This window comes from Cebus imitator, unplaced genomic scaffold (assembly GCF_001604975.1).
Source record: "Cebus imitator isolate Cc_AM_T3 unplaced genomic scaffold, Cebus_imitator-1.0 Scaffold103, whole genome shotgun sequence".
Lineage (NCBI taxonomy): Eukaryota > Metazoa > Chordata > Mammalia > Primates > Cebidae > Cebus > Cebus imitator.
This window is the reverse complement of record NW_016107418.1, coordinates 2,877,563-2,896,884: the sequence shown is the minus strand read 5'-3', so window position 1 is coordinate 2,896,884 and position 19,322 is coordinate 2,877,563. Positions and strand designations below refer to the sequence as shown.

The 19,322-nt window shown below is 40.4% G+C and overlaps 1 protein-coding gene and 1 pseudogene across 2 annotated transcripts in view; one reads left to right on the top strand and one right to left on the bottom strand.

Annotated features, from left to right (window-relative positions):
- The window catches only part of LOC108310456, a 1,321-nt pseudogene extending 1,114 nt beyond the window's left edge, over positions 1 to 207 (top strand). The window contains exon 2 of the transcript XR_001827758.2: positions 119 to 207. The product of XR_001827758.2 is annotated as a mortality factor 4-like protein 1 (transcript). The remainder of the gene's footprint in view (positions 1 to 118) is intronic.
- Positions 1 to 19,322, bottom strand: part of FLT1 (fms related receptor tyrosine kinase 1) — a 197,116-nt gene that overhangs the window by 61,451 nt on the left and 116,343 nt on the right. The gene's annotated exons all lie outside the window — the stretch shown is intronic.

Genomic DNA, 19,322 nt, shown 5'->3' with positions numbered 1-19,322 from the left:
GGGGTTTCACCATGTTGACCAGGATGGTCTCGATCTCTTGACCTCGTGATCCACCCGCCTCGGCCTCCCAAAGTGCTGGGATTACAGGCTTGAGCCACCGCGCCCGGCCCGTAAACACATTTTTGTTCTTAGTCTATCTCTTGTACAAACGATGTGCTTTTAAGATGTTAGTGTATAACAATTGATGTTTGTTTTCTGTTTGATTTTGAACAGAGAAAATAAAAGGGGTAATAGCTCCTTTTAAAAATAAATAAATAAATAAAATAAATGGTGTTGGGAGGCCAGGTGTAGTAGCTCATGCCTGTAATCCCAGCACTTTGGGAGGCTGAGGTGGGTGGATCATGAGGTCAGGGGATCAAGACCATCCTGGCCAACATGGTGACACCCCTTCTCTACTAAAAATACAAAAAAAGATTTAGCAGGGCATGGTGGTGTGCGCCTGTAATCCCAGCTGCTCAGGAGGGTGAGGCAGAGAATTGCCTGAACCCGGGAGGCGGAGGTTGCAGTGAGCTGAGATCGTGCCACTGCACTCCAGCCTGGGTGACAGAACGAGACTCCATTTCAAAAAAGAAATTAAAAAAAAATGGTGTTGGGAAAACTGGGTATCTGCAGATAGAAAAATGAAAATGGACCCTTCTCTCATCCCTTGTACAAAAATGAACTCAATATGGATTAAAAACTTAAATGTAAGACCTGAAACTATAAAACTACTAGAAGAAAATATGGGGGGAAAATGCCATGATAATGGTCTGGGAAGAGATTTCTTGGATATGACCCCAAAAGCACAGGCAACGAAAGCAAAAATAGGCAAATAGGATTGCATCAATCTAAAAGACTTTGACACAGCAAAGGAAACAATTAATATAGTGAAGAGATAACATACAGATTGGAAAAAAAATATTTGTATGTCATACATCAGATAAGAAGCCAATATCCAAAATATACAGAGAACTCAAACTACTCAATAACAAGGAAACAATCTTGGTTGAGGAGTTTCAATTCAATGTAGAAGGAAAGAGAGTCACGGAGATTTTTGAGCATAGTGAAAGCGACATTTAAGGACGTTCAGTCTAGAAGGAGAATACAGGCTGGACTGGAATGAGGAAAGCACAATCTGTAAGTCCTGCTCATCAGCTGTAATTCAGGCAAGGAATGACGAAGTCACAAAGTTGGATGGTGGGAAAGGAAGTGGAGAGAAAGAAATGAAAACACTTTGTAGAAACAACCTATAGGAATTAGTGCTTTATTGGATACAGCAATAGAAAAAGAGCGAGATGAGTCCAAGGTGATTTCAATATTTTAAACCCAGATAACAGGAAAAAAAAAGACGGCTCTTCCCCATAACCTTGGCTAAGTCATTTAATCTCTTTTGGGCTATTTCCCCATCTGTAAGTGAGAATAATACCTGCTCCACCTGTTTCATGATCAATTGAGTTAACTTAAGTGGAAGCATTGGAGCTTTGAGAAGTATAAGATATAGCATAAGTGGCAATCACAGAAAATAAAAGTGGCTATACAGTTGCTCGGGGTCAATGAACATTTATAATGGCAACTATTTTGCTACCTACAGTCATTACAATCATCTCCATTGCAGCAGATCTGAACCTCAGCCAATTTTCTATCACTCAAGGGTAGAATTATGGGCTGGGCATGGCAGCTCATGCCTGTAATCCTAGCACTTTGGGAGGGCGAGGTGGGAGAATCACTTAAGCCCAGGAGTGTGAGACCAGCCTGGGCAACATAGTGACATTCCATCTCTACTAAAAATTGAAGAAGAAAAAAAAAGAGGCTAGCACCATGAGCAAATAAAGTCAAAGGACTTGGATTTCACCCAAGGAGAGTGTGTAATTATGAAAGATGGGACATAGTAGTCAGGATGCTCATGAGCTAACATCATCTGGCACAGATTCCTCTTTCCAGCCCAAGGAGGGGAGGAGATGGGGTGAGAAGGTGTCCAAATTCAACGGGCAAAGCTCTTCTTTCCGACGTGCCCTCATATTGCACTGTAACAAATGACACAGAGACACTGACGTGTCCCCATTAGATAGGCCACTCAGACGCTCAGAACCGTCATCAGGTCCTTGCTCATCCTCCACTCTTGCTATTTATTTTCCTTCTTACAAAAATAAGCATGTTATTACCCTCATAATCTGTCTCCGTCCCTCAGATCTTTTGTTCATACTTAATTCATTGTTGCCTCCCCTGGTTTCTCTAATATTTTAATCTGTTGATACTCACTTTATATGACTCAGTCCATAGGATGCAGGCTCTCTTCTGCTGAGGAAAATGCCTTTTTAAAAGGGTTCTATTTTTAGTTTAATTTTTTTGACTAAGCACTTCCAAAAATTTTAAAGTGAAGAAAAGCATAACCATGTATCTACCATTAAGATGATTAGATGTCAACATTTTGCCATATTTGCTTTTGACAGACCCATTTCTCTCTTTTATATGACATAAAATTTATACTTTATCCCTTCCTTTACCCTCTCTCTCCAGAGGTATCTGAAGTTGGTGTGTAAATTCTCATGCATGTTTTTGTACCTTTTCTATATAGGTATGCATTGCTACAGAATACAGAATATTATTTTGTGTGCTTAAAAATTCTAAATACGCCTGTAATGCCAGCACTTTGGGAGGCCAAGGTAGGCAGATCATGAGGTCAGGAGTTCAAGACCAGCCTGGCCAATATGGTGAAACCCCATCTCTACTAAAAATACAAAAAATTAGCCAGGCGTGGTGGCGTGCACCTGTAATCCCAGCTACTCTGGAGGCTGAGGCAGGAGAATCTCTTGAACCCAGGAGGAGGAGGTTGTGGTAAGCAGAGATCATGCCACTGCACTCCAGCCTGGGTGACAGGCAAGACTCTGTCTCAAAAAAAAAACAAAAATTCTGAATAACTGGTATCATAGAGTATATATATATATATATATATATATATAATTTTTCAACTTGATTGTTTGCCCATTCAGCAATACTTTTAACTTATCCTTCTTTTTGTCCAGGCTGGAGTGCAGTGGTCTGATCTCAGCTCAATGCAACCTTTTCCTACTGGTTCAAGTGATTCTCCTGTCTCGGCCTCCCGAGTAGCTGGAATTAACAGGCGTCTGCCACCTCCCTGGCTACTTTTTGTATTTTAAATAGAGATGGGGTTTCGTCATGTTGGCCAGGCTGGTCTTGAGCTCCTGACCTCAGATGATCCGCTTGCCTCCGCCTCCCAAAGTGCTAAGATTAAAGGTATGAGCCACCGTGCCCAGCCAATATTTATCCTTGTCAATGAATGTAGGTAGAGTTTAGTTTTGAACTAATGTATAATATTCTGTTGTATAAAAAAGCCATAGGTTTTAAATTTAACTTAACTTTTTCTTAGATGGGGTCTTGCTCTGTTGCCCAGGATGGAGTGCAGTGGTGCAATCACAGCTCACTGCAGCCTCAATCTCCCAACTTCAAGCAATCCTCCCACCTCAGCCTCCTGAGTAGCTGGGACCACAGAAGACACGTGCTTCCATGCCTAGCTAAGTTTTAAATTTGTTGTAGAGATGAGGGTCTCACTATGTTGCTCAGGCTGGTCTTGAACTCCTGGGCTCAAGTGGTTCTCCCACCCTGGCCTCCCAAAGTACTGGGATTACAGGTGTGGGTCACTGTATCTGGCCCAGAGATGTTTTAAAACTCTACTTTTCTACTGTAGAACAGTTCAGTAGTTTTTTCCTTCTTTGCTGTTACAAAAAAGGCTGTAATGAACATATGTGAAACACCATTATGTACACTTCTCCTCATGCTGGGTTGTAGAATATACTCATTTTCTGTTCTACCAAGTATTGCACAATTGTCTTCCAAAATGCCAACCTACACTTAACCAGCAGTGAATAAGAGCTCCTCCTTTCTCATATATTCACCAATATTTGGTGTTATCATGCTTTTTAATTGATGACAAAATGATTGATGTGAAATGGTATCTTGCTGTGGTTTTAATCTACATTTCCCTGATTACTAGTTAGGTGAATATTTTATTTTACTTTATTTTATTTTTGAGATGGAGTGTTGCTCTGTCACCAGGGTGGAGTGCAGTGGCAGGATCTCAGCTCACTGCAACCTCCGCTTCCTGAGTTCAAGCTCTTCTCCTGCCTCAGCCACCCAAGTAGCTGGGACTACAGGCATGCACCACCACACCCAGCTAATTTTTGTATTTTTAGTGGAGATGGGGTTTCACCATGTTGGCCAAGATGGTCTTGATCCTTGACTTCATGATCCTCCTGCCTCAGCCTCCCAAAGTGCTGGGGTTTACAGGTGTGAGTCATCATACCTGACCAGTGAAATATTTTTATTGGCCATTCAGGTTTCTCCTTCTGTCAGTTGCCTGTTCCTATCCTTTGCCCATTTTTCTATTGTCCTATTTGTCTTTTCGTCAATGATTTTACGGTTCTTTATATGTTTGGGATGCTAATTCTTTGTTGGCATAATATATTTCAAGTCTTCCTTCATTGTATGAACAGTGTTTTAAACTTCACTTATGGTAAATTTTTATTTTATTTATTTACTTATTTATTGAGATGAGGTCTCTTTCTGTTGCCCAGACTACAGTGGCAAGATCAGAGCTCACTGCAGCCTTGAACTCTTGGGCTCAAGTGATCCTTCACTTCAGCCTCCCAAGTAGTTGGGATTACAGGCATAAGCTATGATCTCTGGCCATGGTTAATTTTTAATACAAAGCTTTAAATTTTTTAACATAATCAAATTTATCAGCATTTTTTATTATACTTTGTGCTTTTTGTTACTTAAGAAATCTTTTTCTACCCTGATAATCATAAAACATTCACCATGTATACTTTCTTCCTAAAATCTGTTTAAAAGATTCATTTAATATTTTACATTTTCTTATTATGGTTTTTAATCTATATAGATTTTCCTTTGGGGAGGGGTATGTGTATACTGTAAAGTAAGGACCTAATTCTTACCATATAAATAGCCAATTATCCCAGCATCATTTATTGAATAATATCTTCTTTTCCTACCAAGTTTTTGTGCCAGCTCTGTTCAACTATCTGAATTTTTTTATGTTGAAGCTCCCATGTATTTGTATATTTATGGTTCTGTTCCTAGCCTCTTTATTTATTACAGTGATCTATTTATCTATCCCTATACCACATAAGTTAAATTATGATTGCTAGACAACACATCATGATATTTGTTATGGCCTGACCAGATCTTTTTCAAAATGGTCTTGACTATTCTTGGCCATTTATACTTTAATACTTTATACTTCAGTGTTTGCTTGTCAACTTCTGCAAAAAGCACAATTTGAATGTTGATTGGAATTCTACTGAGTTTATATTATATTAGTATAATTTGGGGGAAATGGTCATATTTTTAGGTGGAATCATATGAAATTGCCAATACTTTGACCTACAAAAATGGCAATATGGTTCTACCTAATAATTATTGTTTTCATAGAAGAATATTGAGTATATTTGAGTTATTTAGGTTTTCTTTTATGTCATTTAATAGTTTTATGATTTTTTTCTTTAAATATCCTGCTTTTCTTTAGTTATATTTATTCTCATATATATTATTTTATAATTTTGTTGTTATGCAAAATAGTATTGGGGTCTTTGAAAGTTCACTCTGTTTGAATTTTCTCTTTCCTCTTCTGGTATTAGTCATTAGAATTAACATGCAAAAGTCACCTTTTTTTTTTTTTTTTTTNTTTTTGAGGTGGAGTCCCGATCTGTTGCCCAGGCTGGAATGAAGTGGTGCAATCTCGGCTCACTGCAACCTCTGCTCCTGGGGCTCAAGTGATGCTTCTGCCTCAGCCTCCCTAGTAGCTGGGATTATAGTCATGCACCACCAAGCCTGGCTAATTTTTGTATTTTTAGTAGAGAGGGGGTTTTCCCATTTTGGCCTGGCTGGTCTTGAACTCCTGACCTCAAGTGATCCACCCACCTCAGCCTCCCAAAGTGCTGGGATTACAGGCGTGAGCCACCACACCCAGCCAGAACTCATAAACATGATGCTCTGCTTTGTGTTTCTGAGATAATTTAATCATAGGTCTGTTTGCTTGCTTCTAAAGGATAGCCTAAGTCATTTCCATGTGCTTGTTTGTGTATTTCCTTGGTGTCTGACACTGAATAAAGATTATTTAACCGCTGAAGACATAACAATTCCCATGGAAACTCATTATTTATTTCTCTTTAAGAAGCTGTATCAGATGGACCAACAGAGCATAGAACAGCACTTGCAAACATAGATGGCTTCAGGAGCTAGGCACATAATATAAATGAGTTAGGACCGAGATAATGGAAGGGGGACTATGTCTCTGGAGACTAGAAGGCCTGTCTTCCATCTGAAAGCAGAAGCCTCTGCTTAGCTCCAACCTATTGGGAATTTAGGGATTTGAGTCTGGTGTTGTCTTCTGAGTTTTAGAAAGAAGGCAGAAATTTGCATTTTTTTTCTTTTAATGTTAAAGCTCATGATTTTTAAATGTTGGCAGCCAGATCAACTTATATAGATTTACAGTGAGGGCCAATAAAAACATGGATGTAAGATATATTAGATATAACTTGACTTAGAGTATGTACATGGGGATAAGCTTTTATGTTGTTATTAAGCAAGCACCTTCATGATCTGGCCCTTTCCTATCTTCCCAGCTTCTGTGCCTGCTGTATCCCTACATGCATCTTCGGTACTAGCCATATTAATCTATTTGCAGTTTGTTCTAAGCCTTAATGACTTTACACACGTGGTTCCCTTGATGCTTGGTTAGCATTTGCTTGTTCTTTAATATTCAGCTCAGGATTAGCTGCTCTGGAAAGCATCTTCTTCTTTTTTTTTTTTTGAGACGGAGCTTCGCTCTTGTTGCCCGGGCTGGAGTGAAACGGCATGATCTCGGCTCACTGCAACTTCCACCTCCCAGGTTCATGTGATTCTTATGCCTCAGCCTCCCGAATAGCTGGGATTAGCAGATGCCTGCCACCACACCTGACTAATTTTTTCTATTTTTAGTAGAGACAGGGTTTCACTATGTTGGCCAGGCTGGTCTGGAACTCCTGACCTCAGGTGATTCACCCACCTTGGCCTCCCAAAGTGCTGGGATTGCAGGCATTGAGCCACTGTGCCTGGCAGGAAGCATCTTCTGATGTTCTTGGACCCCATCTCTGTATACATGCCCCTCCTCTGGCACTTACCATTTTGTTGTAAAATTGCTGACTTTCTTATCTGCCCATTCCACTGTGGGCTCCTGGAGCATGGTAACGCTACCTTATTCATTACTAAGTCCTCAGTGTCTAGTGCAGGGCCAACAGACAGCTGACCTTCAGTAACTGAGGAAAATGACCACATAAATCAAGTCAATGGAAAATGGCATGTAGAGGAAAATGGCAAATGGAGGAGGGGAGTGAGCTTTGCAATCTTTGCTGAATATGATGAAGCTAAGCTAGTTATTAGTGCTAACTCCCCAGGTGGTAGTATGGACTGATGCCCTGCAGCATGCCAAGCTCACCTCCGAATTTGTAAAATTGTGTCAGTTAATTTTGTCATCTTAAGGTTCAAAAAGCCTCAGTTCCTGGAGCTTAGAATGCAAACTCTGGTGGTTCCATGCATTTGCTAACGCATTAAACCCCAAGAGGACAAGTAAAACTTTACATGGGGCTGTTTCTGTAGAAATGTGTTATGTCCTCTAAGATATCTGATGGTGAAGCTTAGTGTGAGGATTTGAATAACCTATTATGCTGGTTGCTAATGGAGAATGTGGATACGTTTTTGACCATGATGGCCTCATTTATTCATGGGATATTGTCTAAATTTTTAAGATGTCCAATTTTAAAGTTGTAATTTTAAGGGACTTTGTAGACAGTTTTACTGCTTCCCATTATACCTTAAGGTGAAGGACACTTTTGTCACTTTATGTATAAGCACCACATTGCCCAGGGAAGAGATGGAATATAATTTTAATCCAATTCACCATTGAGTAAATAAATCTGTAGAGCTTTTGAATTCACCTATTTGATTAAATAAATGCAGGCCATGTGTTTGGCTCCTGTTCTTCACATACACAAAAATGGCTTGTTGCTCTCCTAAACTGGCCTACTGGTTCTGTCCTGTTGCTCAGTTGACCATCTGTACTGTTGACTTGGAGAATATTATGTTCATCCACTTTGGCCCAACTAATATTTGTCATCAGAACTCTCTTCTTTATTCATCAAAGTCCAATTCAGATGATATCCCCTTCATGAAATCTCCCCTGATTAGCCATGAGAAGTGCTAATTTTTATCTGATGTTATTTTACACTACTCACATTGCACATTTATAAACTGACTTTGTATCTATTATGTTTCAGTTATTCAAAGGTGAGGATTATATGTTGCTTATTTTCATTTTCTCTAGAATAAAGGGTCAGGCTTAGAGTACGCAATTAATATATGTATGTTAAGTTTAATAGAATAAAAAGTGAGTTTTATTTATTTATTTATTTCAAGATGGAGTTTCGCTCTTGTTCCCCAGGCTGGAGTGCAATGAGTGATCTCAGCTTCCTGCATTCTTTGCCTCCTGGGTTCCAGCAATTCTCCTGTCTCAGCCTCCTGAGTAGCTGGGAATACAGGCATGCACCACCACACCCAGCTAATTTTGCATTTTTAGTAGATACGGGGTTTCACCATGTTGGTTAGACTGGTCTTGAACTCCTGACATCAAATGATCCACCTGCCTGGGCCTCCCAAAGTGCTGGGATTATAGGCGTGAGCCACTGTGCCCGGCCATGCTTGTTATTGTTATGATAGTCTTGGCTCTCCAACTAAAGGATAAGTTCTTTGAAGTTGACACATAACGTTTTCAATAAATGGTAGCTATGATGAGGATGATGATGATGACGATGATAAATTCTTTGAAGTTGACACATAATATGTTTTCAATAAATGGTAGTTATGATGACGATGATGACGATGATGATGATGATGATGTTGATGATGATGATGATGTTGATGTATACAGTTCTAGGTACACAGTAAATAATCATATCTTTAGATTGACAGCTTTTAATTCATTAGCTAAGAGCTGCGTCCGAACTAAGAACCATAAGAGCCAAAATATAGAGATGGCTAAAGGTGACCCAGGAAAGGTAGAGGCAGGATGTCAGACTGACTTTCTACAAAGGAGATTTTATATATCCAGTCAAACGTTGGATGTTTGGAAAACTATGTCCAAGGAAGAGAAATTCAAGTTTAGTAAAATGGCAAAGGCTGACAAAATTGGGAAATGAAGGCCAGGCATGGTGGCTCATGCCAGTAATCCCAACACTGGGACGCCACGACGGGTGGATCACCTAAGGTCAGGAGTTTGAGACCAGCCTGGCCAACACAGTGAAACCCTGTTTCTATTTAAAATGCAAAAATTAGCCAGGTGTGGTGGCAGGCACCTGTAATCCCAGCTACTCGGGAGGCTGAGGCAGGAGAATTGCTTGAACCCAGGAGGCGGAGGTTGCAGTGAGCTGAGATCGTGCCACTGCACTCCAGCATGGATGACAGAATGAGACTCCATCTCCAGCAAAGAGAAAAAGAAAAGGAAAATGAAGAATGATGATCCATTACATGACACTAAAAAGATGAGTGATTTCAGTGCTTCTGAATGGTTACCATGTAGTTTCTTCTTTATTGAGAATTTCACCCTAAGATCAAACCTCATGGCAAAGTCTTTCAGAATGTAAAAAATAAAAAAGCTGGTGAAGTATGGGATAATTTGAGACACAGTGAAAAGCAGCCTTGCAATAATGTGTTGGAAGAGAATAAAGCTGGAGAGAATATGAGGATGTTGCAAAACAGTGTCTAAAGGAGATCTGATGGAAGTGTGAGCCCTGATGAGACGATTTACTCTTCAGCCATGAAAACAACAGGAAAGAAGAGGAACACGTAGAAAAGAATAAGACTGGGGACAGTGAGGAAAAAGGCTGTAAAGGCTAGGCATGGTGACTCATGCCTGTAATTCCAACACTTCGGGAGGTAGAGGCAGGAGGAAAGCTTGAGTCCAGGAGTTCAAGACCAGCCTAGGCAACACAGTGAGACTACTGTCTCTATTTTAAAAAAATGGTCGGGCACAGTGGCTCACGCCCATAATCCCAGCACTTTGGGAAGCCAAGGCGGGTGGATCATGAGGTCAAGTGATCAAGACCACACTGGCCAACATGGTGAAACCCTATCTCTACTAAAAATACAAAAATTAGCTGGGCGTGGTAGCGCATGCCTGTAATCCCAGCTACTTGGGAGGCTGAGGCAGTACAATCATTTGAACCTGGGAGGCAAAGGCTGCAGTGACCCGAGATGGCACCACTGCACTCCAGCCTGGTGACAGAGCAAGGCTGCATCTCAAAAAATAAAAATGAATTTTAAAAAGGTAAAAAAAAATTAGCCTGGCATGGGGGCATGTGCCTGTAGTTCCAGCTACTTGTGGGGAGGGAGAGGTGTAAGGAGGCTGCAGTGAGCTGTGATGACGCCACTGTACTCCAGCCTGGGTGACACAGAAAGACCCTGTCTCAAAAAGAAAAACAAAAAAAGCCGTATTATATTTTTTTCACTGTAACCTCTGAAAAAGGGAAACACCATAAACAAAGATCCTGTCATTTGGGATAATGTCTATTTCTTCACTACCTTAACTTACAAAATAGAGTTATGTTAGCAGAATAAAGCCTTTAAGAGGCTATAGTTACAATGAATCCTTTGAAACTGTGCCCAAAACACATGTATTTCTAAATATTTAAAATGAGAGCATCTTTGTGTGCTTTCACTGTGAACTGTGCTCTCGTTCTAATAAAGCATTTCAGGATGATTCAGGCACTTAAAAATGTGTCAAATGGTACTAACTCTATGGTTATTATCTATAATAACCTTAGCTATCAACGATGTTTGTTTGTTTATTTATTGAGACAGAGTTTTGCTCTTGTTGCCCAGGCTGGAGTGCAATGGTATGATCTCGGCTCACCGCAACTTCTGCCTCCTGAGTTCAAGTGATTCTCCTGCCTCAGCATCCTGAGTAGCTGGGATTACAGGCATGTGCCACCACGCCCAGCTAATTTTGTATTTTTAGTAGAGACAGGGTTTCTCCATGTTGGTCAGGCTGGCCTCAAACTCCCAACCTCAGGTGACCCCCCCACTGCCTTGGCCTCCCAAAGTGCTGGGATTACAGGGTGAGCCACCATGCCGGGCTTTATTTATTTATTTTTTTGAGATGGAGTCTTGCTCTGTTACCCAGGCTGGAGTGCAATGGCAGAATCTTGGCTCACTGCATCCTCTGCCTCCTGGGTTCAAGTGATTCTCCTGCCTCACCCTCCCAAGTAGCTGGTATTACAGGGGCCCACCACCACACCCAGCTAATTTTTTGTATTTTTAGTAGTTTTACCGTATTAGCCAGGATGGTCTGGATCTCCTGACCTCATGATCTGCCCACCTTGGCCTCCCAAAGAGCTGGGATTACAGGCGTGAGCCACCATACTTGGCTTCAGTTATGTTTATTTGTAAACTGCGAATACAAACATGTAAGTGAGTGTATGTATATACCCACACACTCCTGCCCCAATAAATTATTGTGCTATGCTCAGATTGGCCATATCCTGTCCATAGGGCTGGATCCATTAGTTCTGCAGAAGATGGACATTCACCTACAGTGGCTTTTTTTTCTGTATGATGAAGTAGCAATTCTAACGACCACTTTAAGACAGGAAAATCAGTACTATTGCACTATGTAAGAAGTTAGTCAAGAAAGTGTTTTTCTCTCAATAGAGGAGTAGTTACATAAATTATGGGAATACATTTCATATTACAGTATAGGCCCGCTAAAAAGAATGGAGTAGAACAATATGTACTGACAAAGAAAGACCTCCAAGATATATTAAGTAATAAAAGCAAGTCTTAAGTAATAAAAGCGAGTCTTAAAACAACACATATGGTGTGACCTCAATTCAAATTTTATCTCAGAAATGCTAGGTTTCCTATACAAGCCCGCTACCAGTCATTCAGTGTAATCCATTATCTTATTTCCATCACAACAGTGATGATCAGAATTTATACCACATGCTTATATAGAAGTCCCCCTGTATCTGTGGTTTCAGTTTATCACCGTGCGAAAATATTAAATGGAAAATTCCATAAATAAACAATTTATAAGTTTTAAATTGTACACCATTCTGAGTAGCATGATGAAGTCTCTCGCCATCTTGCTCTGTCCCACCCAGGATGTGAATCTTCCCATTGTCCTGCATCTCCACACTGTAGCTGCTACTTGTCTGAGTCCCTTAGGAGCTGGCTGGCCTACAGATAGACTGCCCCAGTATCTCAGTGCTTGTGTTCAAAGAACACTTATTTTCCTCAATAAGGGCTCCAAAGCACACGAATAGTGATGAAGCTGTGAAGTACTTCCTTAAGTTAAAAATGAAAGTTCTCGACTTAATAAGAAAGGAAAAAAATCATATGCTGCGGCTGGCTAAGATCTATGGTAAGAATGAACCCTCTATCCATGAAATTCTAAAGAAGAAAAAGAAACCTGTGCTAGTTTTGCTGTCACACCTGAAACTGTAGAAGTTACCTGTGGAAAGTGCTCAGTTAGGATGAAAAAGGCATTTAAGTTTGTGAACAGAAGACATGAACAGAGCATGTTCTGATGCACAGCAATTAGTACTATCTTAGGTGTCAGGCAACCCCTTGGGGTCTTGGAACAGATCCCCTGTAGATAAGGGGACATGACTGTGGCTTTGTTTGTTAAATTTGTGGCCTGTGGTTTTCCATTAGAATGTAAATTCGAGGTTCCTGTTTTGTACCCAGCACCTAATGTAACTGTCACTGAGTTGACCATCTCAGTGAATATCTATTGAATGAATGAATCACTGGTGTGATATCTATCTATCTATCTATCTATCTATCTAGATATACATATATATATACACACACATATATTATATATATAATATATATGCATATATTATACACATATATATTTATATATAAATATATATTTACTCTAAGAACTCAGGCACTGGCTCTTAGTTTTGGGGTTAGTGTCTTTGGATAGTGTACAGCCTCTGAGAGATCTGTGGGATGACTGCTGGGAGAGTTTACCACCCCCTCTACCCCTGCGATGTCCCCAGATCTCTTTGTATTTCTTCTCTTTGTTTTTCTTCATTCCCCATTTCTTTTTCTCAGCCATTGGTCCCTCAAGGATTGACTGGTCTTCTGACAAAATTTGCTGCTGATCTTGGCCGTGCTCAAAGTACATTTCCATGTGTTGCAAGAGGTCACAGAGAGAATCCAAAGAGGAGGCTAATTCATAGTCAAAAAAGGAGAAGCTTTAATGGGCATGGGATTTCCGATTGTGGTTATGAAAAAGTTCTGCAACTAGATAGTAGTGATGGTTTTGCAATGTTGTGAATGTACTTAGTGCCACTGAATTGTACAGTTTAAAATGGTTAAAATGGTAAAATTTATGTTATGTGCATTTTGCCACAATTAAAAAACAAATGACGCCTGGGCAACATAGAGAGACCCCCATCTCTACAAAACAAAAAATATATAGCTAGGTATCGTGGCATGTGGCTATAGTCCCAGCTACGCGGGAGGCTGAAGTGAGAGGGTCACCTGAGCCTGGGAGGTTGAGGTTGCAATGATCCATGATCATGCCACTGTACCTGGGCATAAAAAATCATAATAATAAAAAATAAAAAAACTTTTTCTAAAGTGATGCCCACATTTGCAAGTTCTCTCCTATTTCTTATCTCCTAAATTTTTTAATTTAAAAATTTAAGAGGACCTAACACACAAACACACACCATCACCACCACCAAACTTAAACAACTAGCACGGGGCCTTGCTATTTATATGAATAGATGTTTGTATTGACCAATGTATGATTCCTCAGTTGGACCTTACTGTGGCCAGCAACTTTCAGGAGGCTTTTCTGGGCTGAATGGAGATTAGGATGTTATGCTATAAAATACATCCAGGAAGTTTTCTTTAGGCAAAGCATTAGGATAGGATATAATGCTACATATGTGTATGTATACCTATGCATGTAGGTGCAAGACATAAATCACCTGGATCTTGCCTATAAAGAGAGATATTTTGCGGCTGAGTGATTCTTCATAAATAGCTTCTGTTGCTTTCCAGTTCAAAATGGAACTTAACTCATGGATTACTTTACTTTTCTGAATATAAATCATAGAGCTCTACCACTGTACTTTTCAGTCTCATTAAACTAGCCAAACTTTAACAAGTAATTGCAAAAAATGCATAGAGCAACATTTTCAATTTTTTCACCATGATAGGGCTGTGGTTAAAGTCAGATTCTCTCTATTGGCTGAGATGAGGGTTGTAGGTCTGAGATTTGGCAATGTCAACAGGTAAGTTTTTGTGTGCTTTACCCCCCACACCCTTCCTTACTTCCTTACTCTCCTTTCTTCTCACTCCTAAAGGAAGTTTATCCTTGGAAAAGAACTGAACCTTGATTCTGCAACATAGTCCTAGCAGGGAAGAAGAGCTACTTGTATATCAGCAGTGAAGCCTGGTTTTCCTTGATCTGGATGTAGAGAGCCCCTGACCTTCATGACACATATTGAAGAGACAGGACTAGCGAGAACAGCTGCTTAGCTAATCACATCCAGGAGATCAGCTCTGGTCTCAGTGGGGGTGCTAAGTAGAGCAGTCAGCTCACCCTCACAGACACTGTTCTGTGTACACCCTGGATATCTAAGTCACATTTCTTTTCTGCAATAATGGTTCTTTATTCATTGTGTACCGTAAGGATAGATTTCATGAGAAAGAAAAGGCAATTACAACTCAAGTTTTGCAAAAGATAATTGACATCTCTGAATTTCATTCAGGAATTTGATTAAGGAATCAAGCAAAACTGCTGATTCTCGTAGCCTGAGGGTGACAGATGGTCAGTTGTTCATCCCTGGGCATTAACATCCTCATTCCTCTCTCTCTTCTAAGGTTCCTTAAGGTCTTTCCTGGATCTAGTCAAATCACTTTATAATTCAGAGGTGATTCTGTCTCTTTAGGTACTAGGACCTGAATATGGTGCCTACCGATGCAGACATTTGGTTTCAGTGACATAGTGGTGACAGGGAAGATGTCCTCTAAGTATTAAACACTTAGTCCTAGTGATCAGGAAGATTTTATTTAAGAAGGAGTATTAATCATTGGGTTAGAGTGATTCTCTCCTGCTCCAGCCTCAGTCTATTTAAGACAGAATTTACTCTTTCTGAACCCTTTGTTGTTTGAATACTACTGCTTTAACTTTAAAATAGTCTAAAATGTTTTGCCATTATAAAAATTTAGTTTAAATAATAGTTTGATGATGGTTTATTGGTTCAGGCAGGCTTTACTAAAAACATCTAAGGTCAGTAGGGTGCAGTGGCTCATGCCTGTAATCTCGGCACTTTGGAAGGCTGAGGCGGGTGGATCACCTGAGGTCGGGAGTTTGAGATTAGCTTGGCCAATATGGTGAAACCCCATCTCTACTGAAAGTACAAAAAATAGCCAGGTGTGGTGGCAGGCACTTGTAATCCCAGCTACTTGGGAAGCTGAGGTGGGAGAATCACTTGAACAGGGGAGGCAGAGGTTGCAGTGAGCCAAGATCGTGCCATTGCACCACTCCAGCCTAGTGAGTGAGACAGAGTGAGACTCCATCTCCAAAAACCAAAACCAAAACCAAAACCAAAAACAAAAACAAAACAAAACCAAACAAAAACTGGTGCTTATTTGTTCTCTTGTGAATGAGGTGAGCTAGTGTTTAATTATGCTTAATGCTAAATGCCCATACGTTCACTGTGTAGAGCGCAGGCTTCAGAGTCAAACTCTTCTGGTTTGAACCTTGATAGGCTACTCGCTAACTCTATGATCTGAGACCAGTTATTTTTCCTAAGTCTCAGTGTCCTCATCCATTAGTCTGTAAAACAGTCAGAATCATTTAGCAAACCTCATAGAATTGTTACGAGGAGCAAACAGATTAGCGTTAGGAAAGTGCTAAAGCAGCAGCAGGCACCTCGCCGGTGCTTGTTAAGTAAAACAGATCTGTGGAATGCATCTAATAATGTCCCTACCTCATAGGATAGTTGTGAACATTAAATGAGCTATCTCTAAAACACTTAACACAGTGCCTTGGTACCTGGTAAATGCTCAATAAATCTTATATTGTTAAGTTTAACAGAGAAGACATATTATGATATTATAAAATAAACTCATGTAACACCAGAGAACAATGAAGTGATGTGCTCAATGACACGAATTGTAAATAAACCTAGACATCACAAAAAAGGAAGAATCACTTCCCTGGAAGGTGAGAGAAGATCTTTCAGGACATCAGGAAGTAGTGGGACTGGATGCAGTGACTCTCACCTGTAATTCCCAGCACTTTGGGAGGCTGAGGCAGGTGGATCACTTGAGGTCAAGAGTTCAAGACCAGCCTGGCCAACATGGTAAAACCCTGTCTCTACTAAAAATAGAAAAAATTAGCCAGGTGTGGTGGCAGGCGCCTGCTAATCCCAGCTACTCGGGAGGCTGAGGCATAAGAATCACATGAACCTGGGAGGTGGAAGTTGCAGTGAGCCCAGATTGTGCCACTGCACTCCAGCCTGGGCGACAGAGCAAGACTCCATCTCAACAAAACAAAACAAAAAAGAATTAGTGGGAAGAGAATAACGTAGTGAGACAAAGGAGCATTTTTCAGGAGGGAATTGAAGCAGCCCATGGCCCAGAGGGCTGAGGAGAGAGGAGGAGAAAGGAAAAAGTGAGGAAGAGCCATGTCAAGGCAGGGCAGGAAGTAAGTGGTAAGGAGCTGGATGGGGCCATGCAATCGAAGCCCTGGAAAGCCTGACAGCAATTCTGGGAGTTGGGAACGGGCAGCAGACAGCATGCCACCCCCGAGGTGTGCAGGGACCTGTCTCTTCACATTTGGGTTGCCCTGGCCTAGACTGTCTCTTGCAGTCTGTTCACATGCATTCCCCGGCCTGAACGCTTAAGATTCCTTTTATTCCTGCTTGATGCCCTTTGGCCCAAGAATTTACTACTCAGCTTTTATAACACTTTCTTAAAATTGCCTTTCTTCTGGTGAATGGCTGTGCCGCACTGAAAGTTTTTTCCTGAAAGGAAATGATAAGGGAGGAAAAAGCTCCAACTACCCCAAGTAGGCATTTTATAGGCATTTGTACAGAGCGTGAGCCCTTGTGTGTGCCTCGCTTCCTCTCTCATATTTTCTTTGGAATGGGAGCAAGTTATCATTTAAAAAATAACAATGATAATGGACTGGATCCTATCAATGATTCAAGGTCACTAAAATTCTCTCATTATATCAATCCTTTTAGAGCTGCCAGACTTCATCTAAAAGATTCACCTCAAGTCTCTAAAGGATATACAGTTTATTTTCAGGGTTTTAAAACTCAAGTATATCATGAACTGCCTTTCAGTCTTTGCAGGCCATGATCTTAATATCCTTCCATTTCAGTTTTGAAGATACTCATGTATACAAATGTAAGGGTCATCATCATGGAGCGTATTGCATTGGCTATCACATTTGCTTCTCAAATGGGAATATTATATCAGAAGCTTTACAGAAACTATATACATGTGGAAGATTATCTCCAGAAAACTAAGAAAGCCCTTTCCTAAAGCCCTTTCTCTGTAGTTTTACAGAGTGAATAAAAGGAAGCAAGAGAAAGAAAATTAATGACTTAGTATAACTGAACTTAACAAGTGCTAAATAGTAGCATCCTAGAATGATATTTATAGAAGATTTTGTGTAAGAATTTATATGACCTGTTTTTAGATATTCTTCTTTTGGCCCTCAGAAGATCAAAGAAAGCTGGGTGGTGGTAGGGGTAGTGGTGCAGGAAGAATCTTTATTATTTTGTTTGAGAGCTGACATTTGAGCTTATTAATTAACTCTAATGCCTTCCAATGAATTCTGCCAACTCACTGGACAATTTCTATATAAATGAGGTGGGTCAGAGGGCAGCATCGAACAAGCCATGACTATGGACAAACTTACGTTAACTCATTTAAAACTTGCCATATCCCTGTGTGGTCAGAACTATCCCAATTTTATAAATAAGGGAAAAAGGGTTCAGAGAGTAAGGAAAAATGAGTTGCCCAAATTCTTACATGAGTCACGAAGGCCATGCTAGGGCTCAAGCCCCAATCTCCCCAGCACACTGCACTCTGGACTCTTTTTGCGTGTGGTAGCTGCCGGGGCACATTCTCTTGCCTTGTCTCTCCTTTAGTCTCATAATGATCCTAAGCTTCCCAAATCATTTTAACTCTGATTCTTTAACCCATTTCCAAATTATAAAAACTGAACTTAATTCACATTTACTTCTTTCAAGGAATCGCTCAACATCCTATACTAATCTTTCAAAAAATGGATTTTGTGATCAAGTAAGTTTGAGGAATATAGAACTTAGCACAGTTGGCCCAGTGTGGTGGCTCACGCCTGTAATCCCAGCACTTTGGGAGGCCAAGGTGGGTGGATCACTTGAGGTCAGGAGTTTGAGACCAGCCTGGCCAACATGTTGAAACCCCATCTGTACTATAAACACAAAAAATTAGCCAGGCGTAGTGGAGGGTATCTGTAATCCCCGCTACTAGGGAGGCTGAGGCAGGAGAATCACTTGAACCTGGGAGGCGGAGGTTGCAGTGAGCCAAGATTGCACCACTGCACTCTAGCCTGGGCAACAGAATGAGACTCCATCTCAAAAAAAAAGAAAAAAAAAATGAACTTAGCACAGTTTACCAGTTTCTTCTTTGGCTTCTTAACATGCTAATGTGAATCTCAAAGGGGGTGATATTACATTCATCCTTTCAAAAGCTATTATTCATCCTTTAATTCTGGGAGAAAACCTCGAGGGACTAGTCTTCCACAAAACTACCCATTGTGGTAGTGTGTCATCTTTGGCAAATCACTTTAGCTCTTTGAACCTAAGTTTTCCATTCTATATATCAGACTAAAGATATTCTAATGGTCCCTTCGCCTTTAAAACTTCCATGATATGGGCCCCACCCCCATGTCAAATCCAGACATTTGTGCTACCACTATGAGCTTGCTAAGGATAGCCTAAGATTTTCTGAAAACCATTTATTCATTCATTCATGGAACACTTATTTATTAATTGTCAAGCACTGTGTTAGGTTCTGAAGATAAAAAGACAAGATATAAATAAGACAAGATATACTGTCGGCCCTCTGGATGGGAGACATATATGGACTGATGATTAAAAAAACATATGTGAGAGAGGAGTAGAAATATGCATAGGTAATACAGACACATGTGAACTGATGATTTTTAAAAATCTCAGTAAGAG